We start from the raw sequence: 20,392 nt of genomic DNA, 5'->3' as shown, positions 1-20,392 counted from the left end.
GGGGAAAGAAAGGTTACAGAGAATGAGAACTCTGAAGAGAATCTTGTGTTCCAACCTCTCCCTCACTCAACAGGTCTTTCTGTCTTGTTGATTCCACCTCCACGGTGTCTCAAGCCCAGCCCCTCCTTTCCATTCCCTCTGCTACAGCCTCCATTCAGGCCATTCTTATCTCCCCCCAGGACTGTTTGTCTCTCCGTTCACCCACATTGCCGAGAGCAATATCTTTGTAAGATGTAGAACCAATCGTATGGCAAACTGGGCCTTCCGCAGTTGGACGGTGCTTCTTCCATTCTCCTGACCTCCCCACTTCCTGTCATTTCCTGAAAACATCTTGGCTCATTCCTGTCCCTCTCACATCCTTGAACACCCTCTCACATCCCTGCTCTCATTGTTAAAATCCTAAACTCTGAAAATTCATAGCTCCTGCCTCATATACCATATTCTCAAAACACTGTCTTTTTAGAACTCATAATATTGATCTCCTGTCTTGTTCTATATTTATTTATCTGAGTACAGCTGCCTTTTATCCAGATTGTAAGCTCTCTGAAGGCAGGGATCATATCACTCAATATGTAGCAGAGGGCTCTGAATGTAGCTGATGCTTGGTAAATATGCATTGAGTAAATGAGTATTTGGACACAAGTAAGTGAATTTGGCAATTGATCTTTGAAAGGGGAGAGTTAATGGAGTCAAAGAGACAACTCAGAATTCAAGACAGTAAGGTGAGAAAGGGTGGTGAGAAAATAGAAGTCTGTACAAAATGATATTACAAAAATACAAAAATGGAGTTTTTATTTACAGAGGTTGTTCTCATGTACTACTAGCTTCTCTCTTCCTATTTCTCTTCTGTCTATAGCCTAGAGAAATCCCATTTCTCATTCTCCTATCCAGCACTGAAAAGGCAGCTATATATATAATAAGGTCTTTGATGGTGGTTGCCAGAGGGGAGGGGGATGGGGGGGATAGGCAAAACAGGGGAAGGGGATTAAGTGGTATAAACTTCCAGTTATAAAATAAGTCATGGGGATGTAGCGTACAGCATAGGGAATATACTCAGTAATATTTTAATAACTCTGTATGGTGGTAGATGGTAACTAGACTTATCATGGTGGTCATTTCATAATGTATAAAAATATTGAATCACTATGTGGTACACCTAAAACTAACATAACATTGTAAGTCAATTATACTTCAGTAAAAAATAAACAAACAAACCAACAAGGTCTTTGCTGGTCTCTAAGCCTTACAAGTCTCGTATTTGTTTAGTTAATAGGATTGGCATCGAAATATTTCTACAGACTAGTTTCATTTTTGCTTTATCCAGTATTACTGCTGATGCATTCTGACACATCAGCTATTTTTTCAATCCTTTTCATCTTCAGAACATTTTGGAATTATCTCTAGGTCAATTCAAGTCTCATATTTTCAATACATTTCTTATTTCCCCTGCAAATTAAAACGCATTTTACTCTGTCACCTTAAAAAAATTGAATGTCAGCATCTAATACCATTTACATTCATTCAGAACCTTTTATTCTCTCCTTTTCCTCAATGTCACCAATTTCCTGCAATCACAAAACCTTTCCACTTGCATCACCTTCATCTGCATGTTGAGACTCTGCAGGTCCTATGGTCTCTAAGGACCTTCTAACAGCATTGGCAATAACCCTGTGAGACAGTCTGGAGTTGTCCTCACTTTGGTTTCCTTCCTAACAGTCAACAGTTAGCCTCAAGAACCATCTCCCCCTTTCTCCTGCCTTTATACCCACATGTACCATGATAGCTATGGCCCAATTCTTACCACATCCAACAACTACTGGGTAAGTTGCCATATAATTATTATTGTCAACAAACCAGCTTCTAGCATAGTTTCTGATTTACTCTCCCACATCCACCACTTTCCTCTATTTATCCCAAAGGATTCCCATTCCTTGGATAAGGCTCCTTAGTGATAAGGAGCCCTGCAACATCAGATGGAGAGGGAGTCCAATCTAATTCTATTCCTCACCACCTGCATGTTCTCTACCCCACTATGCCATCCTCCAAGTCTTTTTTTCTCTTATGTGCCTTCTGATGCATTTCTATAGTGCCCCAAAGAAAGCCTCATTTCCATCTCCTTCTCTCTACACCTCTGATTCATTTCTCCTTGTCTACAGAGTTATTATTTGTAAGAATAGCTAAAAATTGTTGAGCTCTTACTGTGAGCCAGGCAATGGACTTTGCATTTTATTTGGATTATCTCGTTTATTCTTCATTATGGTTTTATGAGGAAGGTACTACTATTTTCATGTCCACTTTATAGAGTGGAGAACTGAGGCTTTTAGATGAAATAACTTGCCCGAGTTTACAGAGCTAGAAAACAACAGCAGCAGGCATGGGACCACGCACTCCTGTTGTGTCTGTCGTGCTGGAAGGCCTTGCACTGTGAAGCCGGGGGCGACTCACTGATTGCTGGTGCAGCAGCCCAGGACAGAGATGCGGACATCTTGCCCCCAGTCCACTAAGTCCCAACCAGCCTCCCTGGCAGAGCACCCAGTGACGGCTGCCATGGAAATGACCTTTCTCCGCACCTGCTCAGGCGACTTCCAGCTGCGAGGTGGGGGGGAGGGGCTCCCTGCAACCTTGTGTAATTCTAGTCTGATCCCTTCTTCAGCTAACCTGCCTCAGGACAGGGGACACACCAAGGAGCGTTAGGCAGCAAGCAGCCACCTGTGGTCCAACTTGCCCTTGGAGAAACAGCACTGAAACAGACTTACATACTTCCTAACAAGACCTGCCTTTTCTTTCACACTTTTCTTTCACAGCCTCCTAGAAATGTACAACTATCCACATCATCCCCCTTGATGCAACCCTTGCCTGCAACTTATTAACTGGACTGCTTATCAAGAACTGATGAAAAATCTGAATACAGTAAAAATTGAATCCAGACACAAAAGAGATTCCCTGCACATTCTTTCCTGTCATCTTTTCCTGCCCTTTGCTTAAATAGGTTATATTCTTAAATGTATTACTTTTATTTCCCCAAATGAAATTTTCGAAATCAACTGAAGTATTTGAAAGTGAATAAAACATCATGTATTATTGCTATCATCATGATCAGTTCTGCATTTGATGTAACGAGCTAAATATCAGATTGGTTTTAGCCCCAGCTCAGCTGTTGAACTTCAAAATTTAGGATATTTCCTCCCTGTAAACCTCAATTGCCACCACCAACCCTGCCACCTATCAGAAGGGTTTTGAAGAGCAAAGGTTACTAGATTCTGATTTTTTTTTCAAGTATTATAATCCTGATTTGGAAACAACTTCACTGATGATGCGCTCAGAAATTCTTGAAATTTATATAGGGCTTTAGAAGCTAAAGTTTTTCTACGTATCTTACAATTTTTCCACCAACTTAATTGTGTCACTGGCATAGTCTTCCTTAATAGAATTCAGCACCTAAAACCACGCTAGCCTGGAGATTTAGCACCACTGCTTTTGTGTTTTCAAGGCCATTGTTCTCTCACCACTTTTCATTTGAAGTACAATTACCTGGGCATCCGGTGTCACCATGTGCTTTCCCTGCATCATAGTAAGTGGGAACGGGACAGAGATGGCTAACAGAGGAAGCAGCGGGGACCAGGGAAGAGCACATCTGGGCATTTGGGGGCGGCGTGTTAGAACCCGTGGCTTAGGAGGAGGGGGCTGAGTGGATGAAAGGAATCAGCAGGTCTGAAGCAAGTGATGGTGGAGGGAAGACAGGAGCCCGACAACACTCTCACGGTTTGCCTGTCCCCAGAGTCCAGGATCTGGTCTCTCCTCTCCGCCAGCTGGGCCTACTGAGTTTCTCCTTTTGGTTCTCTTTCTTCCCCTGGTAATCAGTTCCCTGCCTCACTCTCTCCTGCTGTGGCTGCACTAAGTCTCTCCTGCTCTTTTCCTTTCTCCCAGACCTTGCCTTCAGCTGTGCCAGTGGTGTCATTTTGTCCTTGCTGCTGGCTCCAGGGCCCCAAGCGTTACTGTTGCCAAAAGCTACTGGCTTTGGGGGGCTGTGACTGCACTTCTATTTTGTTAAGGAGGGAACAGGTGGTTTGTGTGTCTCTAGTGGGCTGGAGCTTAAAATGTGAACTCCTGGGCTGCCTTCTGGGTGCTGCTCCCCATTTACTACACATGCGAATGATGTGGTTAGTGCCCTGGGTCACTAGGTTGCCCTTTAGCATTGAGAGTATATGCAACAGAGGGTTTACCTTGTAATACAGCCCTGGAAAGTTGATCTGGACACATTGGTTTGTGGAGCAGAGGGGATGGAGTCGAGTGTGAGCCCTGCACGAAGCTTGTGGATCCTGTGCGCCTTCCACGCCCAGCCTCAGCTCCAGGCTTGGGCCTTACTGCTCAATTAGAAGCTACAGGACAGGAATGAATGAATGAATGAACGGGTGAAGGGTTGAATAATGCTATCTGGAAACAAAGAAGGACTGGAACGTGGAAGTCAAGGGATCGTACAGGCAGTGAAGGGCACTAGTTTCTGGGCCCCTGCAGCTCATGCCAGCACTCAGGGAAGCCACGCTGCCAGTGGCAGCTCTCAGGAGCTAGGACACTGCGCAGAAGGTAGAGAAGCATATAAACAGGCTGCACTGCTCCGCGGCTTAAGAGTAACATTCCTACTTAATACTGGTTCTAGGGTATGAAGTTTTAGGCTATAATTCTTTAAAGTTTATTATAGTTTTAAACTTAATTGGGTGAAAATATTTCTTGGTGGGGGAGGGGAGCCGCAATTACCCAATTATCAAAGCTAGAATGAATCCTAGGAGGGGTACTAAAACTATCTTTAAGTACTGAGAGGATTTTATTACAGCAACTCTTAAAACAATAATGAATGTTACGGGTTCCTCAGTATTTTTTTTTTACAATAGAAAAGGAACACACAATTTTCAAACAGAAAACAGATTTGCATTTGTGGAGAAGAAATAAGAAAGGGCTTTGGGCCAGTGAATTCTCCTTGCAAACCCTCACCACCTAAAATTGCTTTTTCTTTGACGTTAAGGAAAAGGGGATGGGGTGTGGAGGGGAACTCTAGTGCGGTGACAGACAATGAAATGGAGATGTGGGAACTAGCATTAAAAATACTCTGGCATTTTCCCAAACAGGGAGTGCTGACAAGTATAATCCTATTACTAAAATCACATCAGCAATGAGATAAATGAAATAAAAACAGGATCCCCTGAGACCAGAGTGGCTATTTGTCCACAAAATCTTTTTGCGTTGTATCAATCTGTCCCCACAAAAATAGTATGTAGTTGAAAACAATGTTAAGGAGGCTTTTAAAACACATCATTGAGATTACAGCACCTTTTAACATAAACAGCGCTGAATACCAACACAGGTAAAATGTCACTGTGAGATGGGGATCTGATATTCGACGGCATGCTTTATGGCTTTCCAGTGTGTGATAAAATCTGTTCACCAGATGTACTATTTGTCTCCTGTGTAGCATACTTGAGCATCCTGTAGGCCTGAGGCCCATTTATTTCATGTAATTGCCTTTCCTGTGCACACCTTAGGGCACCCTAATTCTCCATTTTATTTCAGGCACTGTACAGGGTACCATCTGGTAGTTTAAAACTCATCCCGTTTTATTGCACTACCGCAGTGGCTGTATTCAGCCGTACTGCAGGCTTTCAGGTGGGGAAGGACTTCTTACTACCAGCTATTTATTTTTGCCTGAAATAAAGTCTCCTTGAACTATCAACATGCAGGATTCACACGTTGATCATCATTGGTCCATACAAGCTTGACAGAGGTTCCCGGGCAACCTGCAGACTCAAAGCAGTTTTGAACTGCTTCACGCACAGCTGTTAACTTATGGAATTGGGATTCTAAATTCTTCGCCTACTTCTGCACGTAATCATATCTTTTTAGTATCTCATTTGTATTATTTCAGTTCAGATGAGCACAAAAATAAATGTATTCCATCACATCTGGAAAAGTACCTCAGAGAAATCGCTTAATATACAAAGCTGCACACCTCATTACGAGGTTCGTCACTCATTTCCAACCCAACCCTACCTCTGTTCCTCATCAACGTGGCTTTTGTTTCACTGTTGTTTTCATTAAATTGTTAAATCATTTTTCAAGGGAATTTGCAAGATCTTGAAAAGGCGAGTTTGGAAATAATATACTTGGCAGATGGAAAATAAATCTCAGGATCCTGAAGCTTTTCTGCAGCAGATCCCGGATGAGAGTGCCTTCCCCCAACTTGTGCACAAATTAGATAGGAAGTAACTCCGCTCTCCTGAGAATTCATCTCCCACCCCACATCAGCCCTCATGCGGATGCACCCACACAGCTGGGCAAGCCACTTTAACAAAGGGTCCCTGATATGCAAATAACACACACCCAGCTGCACGTTTCCAAATGAGTCACTGTTCACCTGCTGGTTCCTGGCTCACCAAATCCCTCTTGCTGCCTGTGTTCTGTATTCCCCCTTCTCTCCCTTCCCTCCCAGTCCAACAGCTAAGGTCTGTCAGCTTCTGGAATGGCAATGAAAAGGCTGCAGCAAGAGCAGGCCAGGTGGGGCGGTAGGGCGAGGTGAGTGATGAGTTGGCTTACCAGCCACTGCTGCCTCTTGACGTGTGTTATCTCGGCATTGCCCAGGGAGATTACCAGTCTTTGGCCGGAGACACAGAAAGACTTCCAGTGTACAATCTGCTAGCTGGCACCAGTGACCTGTGTAAATCAACAAACCAGTCAGGATATGCTGCTGTTACTACAGGCACCTTGGCCCTTCCTGCTGGTGTTGGGTGACCGCGGCTCAACCACAGTTGGGGTTGGAAGAATATTTAAGGTGGAAAAGGGCTGGCTAGAGACCCATTTGCAGCAGATGCTTTACATGTTTTGCATTCGTGGCAATGACAAATGTAGCTAAATGCACCTGGTTGTAGCTGTCTGCTGCGATCTAAAGCCTGTTTGAGTGAAAAAGAATAACTCCCTCTGTTATTTATTGTTGGAAGCAGAGTTTACTTTGCTGTCTTTAACCTCAGCAGAAATCAGCAATGCCAGCTTGAGAGCAAACTGATGAGTTCTACGCGATGGAGCAAAGAGTCGTTGGCTGGAGTCTTGTAAATCAACAGAAGAAGACCAGTGACCAAATAGATTCGTATTTATTTTCCTGGAGTTACCCCCTTCTTTGACTCTCAGGTAATCTCATTCTATAAAAATGTTAATGCTGGTCCGAATATGAAGGGTGATTTTCCCCCCACAGCTCTGTCAAACATATCTTCCCAATAATTAAATGTGCATCCTTGGGCTCTAAGAGCAGTCTTGTTGAACAAAGCAACCGCAAATCCAACTAACCTTTGAAGAATGAGGGTGTCAAAGTATAAGCAGATGTTTTAATTTGCACAATGCTGAGATTTTTTGGATGCCAAATGTTCCTGAAATAGTTATTGTATCTCAACAGAGGAAGAAAGACACACTCAGAAATAACCTACAAACCTCTCAGTTACAGCGACATTTTCTCATTCAGCAGAAGTGATGTCAGAAGTGTTATTAAGAAAGCTATATATTAATCAGCATCTAACGAGAAAGTAAGATAATTCTATGATTATAATATATAAGAAGAATAAAACAAGAGGGCATAGCAAAATTTTAAATGCACACACACATACACACAGTCTCTATAAAGTCCATAGCCAGGTTAGAAACAGATTTAAAAGAAAACACTCATGCTATCCCTTGTGTATGCATTAAAGATTTCTAAAATGATTTAGGGGATGTATGCTATTTTTAAAAACAGGAGGATACATACTCTAGCCATGAAATTATAGCATCATGTTGTCTAGCTAGTTGAACTTGCATTGCTTTGGGGAAATGTTAGCACACGTTTTTCACAAGTGGATGAGTGCAGGAAAGATTTATATTACACATAAGGAAAAATGTCCTGACTTTCAGAAGAGTTGTGAGAAGTCCAAATAGTTTACCCAAGAAGGCTGTGGAATTTACCTCCTGGAGATTTTTAGCAGCAGACAGGAGACCCATATGTTTGGGTTTATTTCAGCCTAGTTTGAAATGAATAGAATGGGCTCATCAAGAGTTTCCCAGTCTTTCTCATTTTGTCACATGCCTAGGAACAGGCTACAGTCCAGCTGCCATCCACCAAGCCAAGCCTCTATACAGCCTTCCCCTGAAGCCATCTTCCCTCAGTTCCTAGTCATCGCTTACCAGACCCTCCTGATAGAAAAGGTTAAGCTAAAGAATTCTCATGTGGTGTTGGTGGGTTGGGGAAGAGGGGACTGTAAATTGGTGCAGTCTCCATGGTGGATAGTTTTTCAAAATCCACCAAAACTAAAGTGTATATCTCTCTGTTCCTACAATTACATTTCCAGGACTTTATCTTACAGAGCTAGTCACACGTTTCGAAAGGACCTACGAATTAGTGATTTACCGCAGCAGTGTTTGTAATAGCAAATAATGGGGAACAACTTAAATATCCATCAAAAGAAGACTGATTAAATAAGTTAAGGCACATATGTGTTAAAAGAAAGAGGCAGCTCTATATGTCCCTATAAAAAGGATCTCAAAGATACTAATAAATGAAAAGATTAGAATATCATGTATAATATGCTCCTGTTGGTTTTAAGAAGTAGAAAAGAGACTTTTCACAGTATAAAAAATAACTTTTGAACTCTTATACCTTTTGGATTTGCATTGTATACTTATTAAAATTAAATAAACCAAAATAAATGACTAGGGAAATAAGAAAACCTTTTTTCCAAGCTAAAATCCCCCAAATAAAGTAGGAGATTTATTCTGTGTCATTTCTGTTCTCCCTCCATCTTTGTCAGGAAGCCCCTAGCATAAGGTGGCATCCAGTGAGGACAGGCCTGTTTGACTCTGGTTTTCTCTTCTCCTTCCTGCAGCTTTAAATTTCAGAAGAGAGAGAAGAGGAAGAAGGTGGCAGAGCCTGGTGAGAGGACACTAGAGAACATGTCCTTGCTTCACAATTTGGTTGCCATATAAACATGAATTGAGTAGAGCTTCCTGAGGTTGCACAGAGGGCTAAACTTCTGCTAGGACCATGGGAAAAGGCTAGAGGGGCCAATGGCCAAGAGATGACCACTTCCGTAGAGAAAACACTCTGACCAGGCCCCACTAGGCACAAGGTGAGTATTCAGCCCAACCATTGGGGTTCCCTTTATTAAGGTCTGTGTCGATAAAGCCCGGTAGAAATGTAACTCAGCAACATTAATTCTGGAAAGTCTCAGCTAGAACTCTCCGAAAATTATTTGAAAACACAGTTGTGGAATCACTTGAAGGAAGAATCAAGCATCTGTACTTAACGCTACAGTTGAGTGCAGCAATTGGAATATGGTAGTTAACAGGTATGGGCCTGCCTCTGAGAGATGAGAGATGAAAGTGTGCAACCATTCTAGGCTGTTTCATCATAAGGGATATATATCCACCTCACTGAATTAATACGAAGGCTCTTTGTTATAATCTAATCAAGAGTCTGCCACCGTGCTGAGCACAGAGACTGGATCAAAAGACCATGGCCAGTGGGTTCTCTGCCAAAATACTTGCCACCTCAGCCACTCTGACTCTTTCCCAGCCGGCTCCTTCATGGATGAGGCAGAGACCCTCTAGTGGGGTCACGAGAGAGACCCTAATCCCATTGCGGACACTAGGCTGGTAAGTCAGCGATACTTCTCAACCAAATCTAAAAAGTCAAGACACCAGTCCACAAAAGGCCAGAATCACTGTGCAGGCAACTGTTTAACATGGTAGAGATAATATTCCTCCGCCTAAAAATATCATACTTAAAAGAAAGGAGGCCTCAGTTCCAGGCTCCTACTCTTGAGGTTTTTATTTAAAGAATACCCCATCCTTACTTGCAGCTGAGAGGCTGAAGATTAAAAATTAGCCACTGTATAGTAGCTGAGCAGTAACAATTTTTCATAAAGTTTTTTACTACACATTTGGGATTATAATTTCAATATTATGCAAATGCATTTTATGGATCTGTAATACGGAATGTGTACTGGCGTTAATGTGCATTAGCGGGTGAGCACAGAAAGGCTCCAAATGAGCCATTTTGGTGTCTGCTTTCAACGTGTATTATGAACAATAAGTAAAATGTTCTGGTTTAGAACAAATAATATAAAATCTGAATTCCTCTTGATATTCATCAGTGATGAACAGCCCTACGCAACTCCCAAGGAATTCTTCCATTAGACACGATTAAAAACTGGCTCTTAACCAATATATTCCTGTTTATGGCTTCTCTTCTTGGATGTGATGTGAAAGTAAAATAGATACGTTTAATAGGGAAAGGGGTAGTTTCCCCCTGTTGATCAGAATCAGGCATTAATCAGATGCGTGCGTTAGGAAGGGCATGACACCTTACATGTCAAGGTAGTGGCCCAGGCTACTTCTGTTTTTAGAGGTTCTAAGTATTACGAAGTGAAGAAACATCTAAACAGGGTTACAAGGCTTGTGGCATATATTTTCAATTAATAAACAGATTTCATGCCTTTACCACAAAATATTTCAGACAAGATAACTGTTGTTCTAAACGTATTTAAATAACATGTAAATAATATTCCTTAATAGTTGTTGCAAGCCTTGTGATCCAACATGGGGACCCAGGTTGAATTTTGTCTGACGTGTGTTTTCTTTAACTCTGTCAGTGTGTCTTTGTGGGTGGTTACAGATTAGAAAAGATGTTCAAAGACTAACTGAAGGCTCTTCCTGAATGCAGAGGCCTGAGCCAAACTGCTCTCCAGACTTCTCTGAGATAAAACTTAAAAAATGTTTCTTTCCTTTTTAATTTCTTTAATATTTCCACATTCTAATCTTGCATGATGGCAAAGAAAGCAAGACTAAGCAATGTCACATGTACTGAAGGTGGTAGCTGAGTATATTCAACAAATAATGCAAAATTTCTATTTGCATTGATTTATTTAGGATCTTGGGGTCTATTGATCTTTTTTCTTCCATGTGTGTTTGGCAGTCTGGAGGAAGACAAGGTTGCACTGTCTAATAATTATAGGCTGGGCATTCAGTTGAGTAAGAGTAATGTAAAAATCTCTCTCAAACAGGCATCCTTAACTTAATGTATTTCAAAATGCCACAGATTCCATGACTTATATTCAAAATGGTAATAAAAATATCCATGCATTGAGTTCTTACTGTGCTAAGTGTTTTATATGCATTGTCTCAATTAAGTCACAAAGTAATCTCCCAAAGTAGGTTTTACAATCCCTATGAAATGGCTGAAGAATCTGGAGTTTAAAAAGATCAGGTAATTTGTACAGTCACACAGCTGTGTAGGCCTGTCTAATTTTGCAACCCAAATTCTTGATCACTGTATAGCCCTGGGTCTACTATTAATATGGTGGCCAGTAGTCTTGGCTTCCTTTACCATGTAAATTGCAGCAGTGGTGTTTGGTCCTTCAATCCGACACGGACACTACAATTAATATTAAAGTCTGATTCAATTTCAACCGGTCATTACATCACTGTTGTCTACCTTGCTGCAGTTGCTAACTGCTTTCCATTTCCCCCTGACATTTCTCCATTCTAGATAAAAGTCCGTGGAAGGAAAGATGGATACAGCAAGAAGGTCTATCCAAGAACTTAGTAAATATGTGCTGAACAAATAATTCAGATTTTTAAGTTCTCCAATCAAATTCAACAAAAAGTCTTTGACTACCTGCAGAGTGTAAGCTATGATTTCTGTTCCTGAGTCGTTAAAATTTCAAAAATCCCAAATGAAAGCCTATTAGTAGTAAGGCAGCCCTTCCAAGTATTAATTTACAATCAGTTTTGAAAGGAGCTGAGTATATTGTGTCCAAATTTGAAAATGAGCTATGGGCTATAAGCCAATAAGCAGATAAGGCTCCTACCCCAACAGGTAAAATATGAGATGCTGAATAATAAAGCCTGAAGTACAGTAGAGCAGGCCTGAGAAAACAAGTAGCACATCCTCTTGAAATATTCCCAGCACCATTTGCTGAGCCTTTTCTGGGCACTAGCCCTCTCTTAATCGTCACAGCACCCTGTAACGTAAATAATATTGTCTTCATTTTGCAGATGAGGAAATTGAGGCTCAGGTAAAGTAAACCATCTAACATCACATTGTTAATAAGTTGTTGAATGAGGATTTAATTCCTGGTCTGCTTGATCTCAGAGAATATGAGAGAGAAGCAAAGAGAAGATAATGATTTCTTTTTTTAATAGTCACTATCCTCTTTTTTAATTGTGGTGTAATATACATAACATAAAATTTACCATTTTAACCAGTTTTGAGTATACAATTCAGTGGCATTAAATACTTCACAATGTTGTACAACCATCATCACTATTTCCAGAACTTTCTCATCATGACAAACAGAAACTCTGTACCCATTAAACAACCTGAACTGGGTTTTAAAGGAGGAGTGGGAAAGAAAATGTAGTGGGTCAGAATAGCATTGCAGACACAGGGAACACACAGCGTGTTATGTGTGTAGGAACTACAAGCAGTTGATTGCCGGTTTTTGTTTTAAATAGGCCCTTTCTCCAGTGCTGTGTGGAGGTTGGATTTGAAGAGGAGAAAGCTGGGAGCAAGAGACCAGTAGAGCTGTTGCCGTGGTACAGGTGAGCTATGATGGCGTAAACCTGGTGGTGTTAGTAGCCATGAAGAGAGGGTAGAATCAGTCAACTCATACAAATAACATCAATCTTTAGTGACTGACTGAATAGATGGGATGGAGGAGGAGGAGGATTTTTAATAGTCACATAGATAATGATTTTTAAAGGATGAATCTCACTATTCTGAAACCCTGTAGCAAGTTTTGCCTGTACTGTGGTCCTTATCAAATTCTGCTTTGTTATTTCTGATCTTCTTTTGTTTTTAATTAATTAATTTATTTATTTATTTATTTATTTTTGGCTGTGTTGGGTCTTCGTTTCTGTGTGAGGGCTTTCTCTAGTTGTGGCAAGCGGGGGCCACTCTTCATCGCGGTGCGTGGGCCTCTCACTATCGCGGCCTCCCTTGTTGCGGAGCACAGGCTCCAGACGCGCAGGCTCAGTAGTTGTGGCTCACAGGCCTAGTTGCTCCGCGGCATGTGGGATCTTCCCAGACTAGGGCTCAAACCCATGTCCCTTGCATTGACAGGCAGATTCTCACCCACTGAGCCACCAGGGAAGCCCTGATCTTCTTATATCACCCTTACTTAATTATAAGCTACTCTATTTGGGAGAGGGGAGCATGTGCAGACCATTTGTTACATTCTTCACAGGTCTTGTTAAGTGCCTGAGGCAAAGTAGATATTCAATAGGTATTTCATTTATTCCTCATATATTTACTGGGTGTTTACTCTGTGGCCAAGTCCAGTAAAGAGGACAAGCCATGCCCTCCAGGAGCTTCCAGCCCAGCGGAGAAGGCGGTTAAAGAAGCAAGGCTCTCACCTGGGTGTGGATGTGCTCTAATAGGGGAAGCAGGGGCAGACGTCTAGCTGGAGGGCTCAGCAAAGGTTTCCCAGAGATGTCATCTGAACCCACTTCTGCAGCGTAAGAGCCAGGCAGAGTAGGGAGGACATCACAAGCAGAGGGAACAAACAGCGTTGTGCAAAGGCCCCCCCGGTCAGAGATAAGCATGTGGATGGCCTGTTCCAAAAATTCCAAGTCATCTGGAGCTTACTGTTCACATGTAGGGTGAGGGGGCTCCTGTGGGAGGGGAAGGCAGGGGCAGAGGGGGACCAGCAGGAGGGGTGGTGTAGAGGTTCAGAAGGACCAAGTGCCCCATGCTAAAGCGCTTGTTCTTTTTCCTGGCCATTCTGGGGACGGTTTTTAGCAGGGGAGAAGCAAGACAGGCATACAGTTTAGCAAGATGAGCAGCTAGATTGTGGAGAACAGAAAGGAAGGGGATAAGACTGGAGGCAGGAAGGGAAACCAAGGAAGTGATGAGTAAGGCCGGGGAGAGGGAGGATCTTGCCTTCTGGAGAAGAGAAGGCCATTTTGTATGTAATTTGGAAGGACACACACATATTTTATCGTTATTCTTAGAGCCCCCCACATCTGTTTTCTCTCTTCATTAATTTGTGGGAGCCACCTGGACTAAAATATTGAAGGAATCTTCATTTTGAATATCCTTGTGTTTAGGCATCACAGTTTAGTTCTCAGAGATTTAATTAGAGCTGCATTGAGGCACTTTTTATCTTAACAATCTCTCTGTGGGCAGAAGTAACAGAATAACAGGAATCAATATAAACAACCTAAGTGGAATACCTCGGAAAGAAAGAAATATTATTTTTGCTGATGCACAAGTTTTATTTTGAAAAATCATGAAGATCTCCATTAGGAAATCGTTCTTCCTTGGCATTGTGTTGCATGCTCAACAAATAGAAGGTAAATATGCTAAAATTGGTGTCTTTTTCATGAAAATAGCGCATAACTATAAAGCTCTTTGTTTTCACCCAACTGCTGAAAACATTTGTGTGGGCAATTTCAGTAAACATTTGCAGAATTGGAAGTGCTCTCTCCTACACATATGGTTCTTTATGAAGAGGTAATTTTTATCTATGTTCTACTCAATTGAATATTTATAAGTCTGTTTGGCCTCAAAGGTGCCTGATCTCCCCCCAAAATACAATCGCCCTGTACAGCTAAAGTGAGATTTATTCAGTTACCCTTTAAGAACTTTGTGAGTTATTTTCATTTTCTCCCCATGAATTTATTCCCAGTACAATCCTAAATTTGTCTAATTTGCTGTGTTATTGCAATTAGTCAACTCTCCCTTACTTACACAAATAATAGCCTTATAAGTTTGAGGCTGTAAATCACCCATCCATTAAAAATGCCATTTCCTTGTACTGCAAATTCGATTCATTTAGAAGAGAAAAAACCATGGCATGGAACAGAATTATGCAATGTCATGGACACATTAACATTTGGATCAAAATTTTACATTGTGTCAGCCAGTAAACAGTATAAATGGTCCAGATTTGCAATAAATAATTGTCTATTAATACTCTGGCATGCTGTAGCAAATTACAGTCGCACTTCAGTAAACACAGCTGTAGGTAGGCTCCAGGGCCGAGGGAAGCAAGTGCCACAATTGGTTTGAGTGGAAAGAGCCCGTCGTTCAGGGATGCAGGGCCGCATTTCTCCAGCAACTGGGAGCATGGCTGTGGGTTAAAGGCCCCTTTTTGTAAACGCAGGAGGAAGACCCACTGGGCCCTTACTGTAGCTGGAACATGGGACACCGGGATGCAGCCCCTTGCCGTAAAACCTACAGGAAGCGTAGATGCTGAACTCAACAAGGGCATCCTTCATGTTTTCTAAAGGTGAAAGGGATGGCAGCACATTATATTAACTAGAAAACTCTTCCTGGCACACGGGACCGACCTGGAGGGGAAATAGGCTTATGGCTGGAACAGCCACAATATTGGGTGTTGATTATGGAGCCACTAAGGGACCGCCCCGAAGCCAGGCTCTCCCCAGAGTCTGCCGTATGTGTAGCCAGATTCAGGCCCTCCTTCCATCTCTCCCCTCCAGAATCTTCCTCATTAGCCAATTGAAGAAACTAAAATTAATACCATTTTCATTGTTTGGCTTAAGGCTTTTAAGCCCTGACAAAATGCAAACAAGGTGTCAGGAATGGCTGGTAAATAGATATATTCACATTCATTAACATCTTGGCCTGCAGCAGATTATCAAGTAACCAAAATCAGTGTACTGAGTAGGATGAGCTGGAACTCAGGACAGGTAACCTTTCCTATGGGTGAGGGGAGAATGAAGTGTTGCCCAGAAGATATCATGAGGGCACAGGTCGTGACAGGGTGCAGGGAGCACACAGAAGGGATCAGGGAAAGATTCAGAAAAGTGGCTAACATTTGTATAGTTTACCTGTGAGAGAAAGCACTGCCACTACTATTATCATCCCCATTTCCCAGATGAGAAAACGGAGACCCAGAGATGTTACAGAACCTGCTCATCAAATGTATCCAGCCAGTGTGACTATTTATACGGAAGAATCAGGTATCTCCAAAAGCTAATTTATCTTAGTCCATAATTTAGTCCAAGGCTTTCTAGGAATAATAGAATTTACTGATCTTAAGGCCATGTAGTTCAATTAATTGAAATTGTGTCCCTTAGCAAATACCAAAGTTTTATGGAATTCTCTGTAATACAGATTCTAGGGACTTCCTTGGTGGTCCAGTGGTTAAGACTTCGCCTTCCAGTGCAGCGGGTGCGGGTTCGATCCCTGGTCGGGGAGCTAAGATCCCACATGCCTCAGGGTCCAAAAACCAAAACAGAAAACAGAAGCAATAGTGTAACAAATTCAGTAAAGACTTTAAAAATGGTCCACATCAAAAAAAATCTTAAAAAAAAAATAAAGATTCTAGATTGAATTCAAAACGTTAAATTTATTTTTTTTTCCTACTACTGTCCTATTCCGTGTCACTCAGCTCATAAAGAAAAAAAGGTTCTCTATTTGCCTCCAAATTTAGTATTCATTTTATCTACATCTGTACATTTAAAATACATAGAAAAGTTAAAGCAGCTTTATAAGTCATATTTTAACAAAAAGATCGATATCTTAAGAAGCTGGCCATCTAGAGAAATATGATTTTTCTTGATTGAATTGGATACTATTTTCATCAAAATTATAAGAAGAATTTATTGAGCACTTATTAAGTATAGGGTATTGTCCCAGATTTTAGATGATTGCCTAATTTTGCTTTTCATGTCTTCTGAAAGCAGAGCTTAATTTGGAGTTATTTCTCAAGAATGGGGAGCAGCTGTGACTGATTTATTTAAATACTTTAGAACATTTGAAAATTGTTTTTCTAATTCACCGGAGAATTATTAAATCCTTGTGATTGTATACCCTCTTGAGCAGTATTAGTTTCTTTCTCATGTTTGGACAATTGCTGTGGTTTCATAGCTGTGACTTTGCCAACAATAGCTACTTATTCTTGAGTACCACTAGGCTAATCCCCATAAAGGTCATTTTTATGACATCATTCTCCTACTCAAAACTTTCAGTGGTTCCTCACATTCTTCCAAACAAACTCTCGAGCTTGCATTCAAGGACTCTGTCATTTGGGTACTGCCTACCGTTCAGTACACATTTCCTATTGCTTCCTTTTGCAAACCCTCCATGGCTGCCACATCCTGTGACCCCCAGGATGCTGCACCCTCCATCCAGCATCTTCCATTCCATCAGCCTCCAGCATCTCTATCATTCTCTTCAGACCCCCTCCCATGCCCTCCCCACATCTTCTTTGAAATCTTTTTTTTGATTATCTAAGCTCCTTTCCTCTCTAAAATCCACAATTTAACATTTACCACAGAAGGTGAAAAGTTTTAGAATGGGCAGGGACATGACTGGGGCCATTTATTAGCCTTTTACACAGCTCCTCTCAATCTTGATTCAGTGGAATTGTACTGGATTAAAGATGAGAAGACCTGACTCTACCATCTTCTCCACAGCTGACCTTGGGCCAGCCATATGAGCTCTATGAGACTCAGTTACCACATCTGTGCAATGGGATACCTCACCTACCTGCTCCACAAGTTTGTTTTGAACATCAAATGTGATCATTCATAAGAAAGTGATTCATAAATTCTAAAGCACTAAGTGCTGTTACCATGTCAGATGTCCCTGTACACAGCACAGCCCTCCTGTCTCCCCCACCCCATCCATGAGGACTTAGCAAATACTCTAAAAAAGATGTTTCACAATTCAAGGGTATATCTCTCTGTATTTAAGAGAATTTGACAGATTGTTCATTGTATCCCCCTCAGATGGCTTTTTGGGTTGTGGAAATTTCTGCCACCTCCTTCTACCATATTGGAACTGGCAGGATTTCTGGAATCATCAGGTTCCACCCGGTGCTTGGAGGTATGACCTAAATCTTTAGCTGTCTTTCTCCCATAGAAAATGGTAAACAAATCCTTGTTGGCAAAATGAATGAATATTTATTTCTTATCTTTCAATGAGAATATAATAACTTTTGGTTATTTATATTTACACTTCCAAGCACATCTGCTCATGTTATTTCAACCACATTCCTCAAATACAACTTTCTTCAGTGCTAACTGCTCCAAACATCTAAATATCGACATAGGTACAGAAACCGTTGACTGTTAGTACTTTTCACATTTCATTGCTGAATGTATGCTTTAGACAAACTTAAAAAGATGATCTGTCTGATCGAGAGGCCCCTTGGTCCTCGAAATGTTCTCAGCTTTTAGCGTTGAAACAACAATAATGATTTGCTTCATTTGTGCACTACACACCAATGACACAAGCTAATTGCGTATCTACTATGAAATAATGTCTATTATTACATGCATAACTACACATTAACTCCATTGGAAACACTGGTAATTACACAGTATGTTACGTTAATGCACCTGTGTTATCATTGGATTGCCATATCATTAATTCAAGTGACCTCTATAAATCTGTTTCCACCATCATTTCCTCATTCTGGGCCTCTTTACTGCACTTTACAGACTGTTAGGAAAACAATCAATTAATCACTTGAACTATACAGTTAAAACTATTTTTAGAAAAGAGAATCTGAAGTGTGATCTATTGCATTTTTTGTTTGTTTTTCATCACTTCTTCTTTGCTCGATATATGCAAACAACTTTAGATAGAGCTACATTCCATTTCCTTTTGTGTGAAATTAGAACTGTTTTCACTTTGGAGAGAATTACAACAAGTTTTTGATTAAAAAAAAATTTAAACCTGTCTGGTTCACAAACAGAATCACAGCCTAAACAGGTCTAAGTTCACGCTAAAAAATGTCGATCAAATGTTCACACCAACACATTTAACAAAGGCAAGTTCACATTTGCTGCTAAAACCTGAGTTGACTCCCAGTCAATTTGCATATCTATCTGGTTACACCAAACTGGACTTTTCTACTATCAATATGGTCCGGACCATCCCCTCTCCTTACAAGTCCCTCATTCAACTGCAAAGCGACTCCAGCCCAAAAGATGAAAACCCCATCAGCATTTTCATAGTTAACGACAGGGCTACAAAACAGAAAGTAACAGCAGGAATCTGAAGCCAGTGCTTTTATTGGACTAACTAACGATATAAATAAAATGGTCCCTGACTGAGTTTCAGAGAATCACTGTCTCTTTATCAGGCCATAGAAAACAGATCCAGGAGGGCAATAAATACGGCACATAACAGAGTGGAATTAAATGATTAGGCCTGAATTAACACCCTGTTTCTGAGCCTCACTTAGTGTTCCATGGCCCCAATGAAACACTGCAATTCACAAACGCTCAAGGCCCATTTAATTTTTATTTCAAGCTAGTTCAGAAGAAGGGATTACCTGTAACTCCCCCCATTCCATTGTATAACTCTTGAAGTAACAACACTGATCCTGTCTAGATAACTGTGAGGAAAATAGGCTGTGCCATAAGACTCACAGATTCTATTGAGAACCTTGCGTCTAAGAAGTCACATTAATTAAAAGGGCCCAAATCCCTGCCCTGTGAAAGTGACAAGGCTGCCCTTGATGGGAAATTAATGAATTAATTAAATCAACTTGATTGGTTCCCTTGGTACTGAGAACATAACTCAGCAAATGTTGGTCCACATTTTTTACTTTTTGAAATGTGACTTTACTATGACAAAGATCCTAAGTCCTAACTGCAAAATGGAATTTAATATCGCCTTGGAGGATAATACATGGTGGCCCCATTCCCCATTATGCTATATGCAATATAAGGTGAGTTAAGCTTAAACCCTATTCTAAGGAAATTAATACTGTTCTACCCTTTTCCATTTATACAACGACTCTAGACGTTAGAGGACTTCACTATACCAGTGAAGTACTTAGAAATTTCAGATGAAATATGCAGCCAGATGAAACTGAGGCATAAAATCCATTTTGAATACCTGTGATGTGAAATGATGTATGAGATGGAGGTATATTTATAAGGCAAGGTACTTGAGAGTCGAAAGGTAAGGGGGCTTGCAGTTTTGAGCAACTACTAGATGCTTGGTTTTGGGCTGTTTTCTCATTTAATCCTCCCAACATCCTGTAAAGTAGGTATGATCATTCCCATTTTACAAATAAGGAAACTCAGGCTCAAGGAGTAGTGTATACCTGCCCAAGTTCACACAGAAAGTGTGACATTCAACTTCAGTTCTAGCTGACTCTAAAGCTATACCTTTCCATCAGTACTATGGTATCCCTTGCTTAAGAGTGTTAGCCTCACTAGAGCTTTGACTTAGAATTTTCTAGAATAACCAAAGAAGCCAGCCATCATGTAGAAGAGGGGTGAGATTGATTCAGTATAGTACCAAGAGGTAGAGAAAGAACCAAAGGGTTTTGGATCTCTGTGAGAACATTTTTTATAAAGTCCCAGGAGATCCAGACATTTAACCAATTGAGGA

At 41.1% G+C, this 20,392-nt stretch overlaps 1 long non-coding RNA gene across 6 annotated transcripts in view; it reads left to right on the top strand.

The window, feature by feature from the left end:
* LOC132368564 (uncharacterized) overlaps positions 1-20,392 on the top strand; it is a 547,341-nt gene that overhangs the window by 418,833 nt on the left and 108,116 nt on the right. For 3 of the 6 annotated variants that reach the window (XR_009504126.1, XR_009504125.1, XR_009504128.1), the window contains exons 6-9: positions 7,017-7,173; positions 8,895-9,137; positions 11,558-11,695; positions 12,526-12,612. This is a non-coding gene — a long non-coding RNA (uncharacterized LOC132368564). Of the gene's footprint in view, positions 1-7,016; positions 7,174-8,894; positions 9,138-11,557; positions 11,696-12,525; positions 12,613-17,769; positions 17,867-20,392 lie in introns of all 6 variants that reach the window. The other 3 variants (XR_009504124.1, XR_009504129.1, XR_009504127.1) reach the window with 2 other exon arrangements.

This window comes from Balaenoptera ricei, chromosome 7 (assembly GCF_028023285.1).
Source record: "Balaenoptera ricei isolate mBalRic1 chromosome 7, mBalRic1.hap2, whole genome shotgun sequence".
Lineage (NCBI taxonomy): Eukaryota > Metazoa > Chordata > Mammalia > Artiodactyla > Balaenopteridae > Balaenoptera > Balaenoptera ricei.
This window is presented reverse-complemented; position numbering and strand designations above follow the sequence as displayed.